Source organism: Aythya ferina, assembly GCF_964211825.1.
Source record: "Aythya ferina genome assembly, chromosome: 14".
In the NCBI taxonomy this organism is placed as follows: domain Eukaryota; kingdom Metazoa; phylum Chordata; class Aves; order Anseriformes; family Anatidae; genus Aythya; species Aythya ferina.
This window is the reverse complement of record NC_140312.1, coordinates 7,484-10,000: the sequence shown is the minus strand read 5'-3', so window position 1 is coordinate 10,000 and position 2,517 is coordinate 7,484.

Sequence of the window (2,517 nt, the reverse complement as noted above, 5' to 3'; positions counted from 1 at the left end):
AGGGTTAGGGTTAGGGTTAGGGTTAGGGTTAGGGTTAGGGTTAGGGTTAGGGTTAGGGTTAGGGTTAGGGTTAGGGTTAGGGTTAGATTAGGGTTAGGGTTAGGGTTAGGGTTAGGGTTAGGGTTAGGGTTAGGGTTAGGGTTAGGGTTAGGGTTAGGGTTAGGGTTAGGGTTAGGGTTAGGGTTAGGGTTAGGGTTAGGGTTAGGGTTAGGGTTAGGGTTAGGGTTAGGGTTAGGGTTAGGGTTAGGGTTAGGGTTAGGGTTAGGGTTAGGGTTAGGGTTAGGGTTAGGGTTAGGGTTAGGGTTAGGGTTAGGGTTAGGGTAGGGTTAGGGTTAGGGTTAGGGTTAGGGTTAGGGTTAGGGTTAGGGTTAGGGTTAGGGTTAGGGCTAGGGCTAGGGCTAGGGCTAGGGCTAGGGCTAGGGCTAGGGCTAGGGCTAGGGCTAGGGCTAGGGCTAGGGCTAGGGCTAGGGCTAGGGCTAGGGCTAGGGCTAGGGCTAGGGCTAGGGCTAGGGCTAGGGCTAGGGCTAGGGCTAGGGCTAGGGCTAGGGCTAGGGCTAGGGCTAGGGCTAGGGCTAGGGCTAGGGCTAGGGCTAGGGCTAGGGCTAGGGCTAGGGCTAGGGCTAGGGCTAGGGCTAGGGCTAGGGCTAGGGCTAGGGCTAGGGCTAGGGCTAGGGCTAGGGCTAGGGCTAGGGCTAGGGCTAGGGCTAGGGCTAGGGCTAGGGCTAGGGCTAGGGCTAGGGCTAGGGCTAGGGCTAGGGCTAGGGCTAGGGCTAGGGCTAGGGCTAGGGTTAGGGTTAGGGTTAGGGTTAGGGTTAGGGTTAGGGTTAGGGTTAGGGTTAGGGTTAGGGTTAGGGTTAGGGTTAGGGTTAGGGTTAGGGTTAGGGTTAGGGTTAGGGTTAGGGTTAGGGTTAGGTTAGGGTTAGGGTTAGGGTTAGGGTTAGGGTTAGGGTTAGGGTTAGGGTTAGGGTTAGGGTTAGGGTTAGGGTTAGGGTTAGGGTTAGGGTTAGGGTTAGGGTTAGGGTTAGGGTTAGGGTTAGGGTTAGGGTTAGGGTTAGGGTTAGGGTTAGGGTTAGGGTTAGGGTTAGGGTTAGGGTTAGGGTTAGGGTTAGGGTTAGGGTTAGGTTAGGGTTAGGGTTAGGGTTAGGGTTAGGGTTAGGGTTAGGGTTAGGGTTAGGGTTAGGGTTAGGGTTAGGGTTAGGGTTAGGGTTAGGGTTAGGGTTAGGGTTAGGGTTAGGGTTAGGGTTAGGGTTAGGGTTAGGGTTAGGGTTAGGGGTTAGGGTTAGGGTTAGGGTTAGGGTTAGGGTTAGGGTTAGGGTTAGGGTTAGGGTTAGGGTTAGGGTTAGGGTTAGGGTTAGGGTTAGGGTTAGGGTTAGGGTTAGGGTTAGGGTTAGGGTTAGATCCGGCCATTAGGGTTAGGGTTAGGGTTAGGGTTAGGGTTAGGGTTAGGGTTAGGGTTAGGGTTAGGGTTAGGGTTAGGGTTAGGGTTAGGGTTAGGGTTAGGGTTAGGGTTAGGGTTAGGGTTAGGGTTAGGGTTAGGGTTAGGGTTAGGGTTAGGGTTAGGGTTAGGGTTAGGGTTAGGGTTAGGGTTAGGGTTAGGGTTAGGGTTAGGGTTAGGGTTAGGGTTAGGGTTAGGGTTAGGGTAGGGTTAGGGTTAGGGTTAGGGTTAGGGTTAGGGTTAGGGTTAGGGTTAGGGTTAGGGTTAGGGTTAGGGTTAGGGTTAGGGTTAGGGTTAGGGTTAGGGTTAGGGTTAGGGTTAGGGTTAGGGTTAGGGTTAGGGTTAGGGTTAGGGTTAGGGTTAGGGTTAGGGTTAGGGTTAGGGTTAGGGTTAGGGTTAGGGTTAGGGTTAGGGTTAGGGTTAGGGTTAGGGTTAGGGTTAGGGTTAGGGTTAGGGTTAGGGTTAGGGTTAGGTTAGGGTTAGGGTTAGGGTTAGGGTTAGGGTTAGGGTTAGGGTTAGGGTTAGGGTTAGGGTTAGGGTTAGGGTTAGGGTTAGGGTTAGGGTTAGGGTTAGGGTTAGGGTTAGGGTTAGGGTTAGGGTTAGGGTTAGGGTTAGGGTTAGGGTTAGGGTTAGGGTTAGGGTTAGGGTTAGGGTTAGGGTTAGGGTTAGGGTTAGGGTTAGGGTTAGGGTTAGGGTTAGGGTTAGGGTTAGGGTTAGGGTTAGGGTTAGGGTTAGGGTTAGGGTTAGGGTTAGGGTTAGGGTTAGGGTTAGGGTTAGGGTTAGGGTTAGGGTTAGGGTTAGGTTAGGGTTAGGGTTAAGGGTTAGGGTTAGGGTTAGGGTTAGGGTTAGGGTTAGGGTTAGGGTTAGGGTTAGGGTTAGGGTTAGGGTTAGGGTTAGGGTTAGGGTTAGGGTTAGGGTTAGGGTTAGGGTTAGGGTTAGGGTTAGGGTTAGGGTTAGGGTTAGGGTTAGGGTTAGGGTTAGGGTTAGGGTTAGGGTTAGGGTTAGGGTTAGGGTTAGGGTTAGGGTTAGGGTTAGGGGTTAGGGTTAGGGTTAGGGTTAGGGTTAGGGTTAGGGTTAGGGTT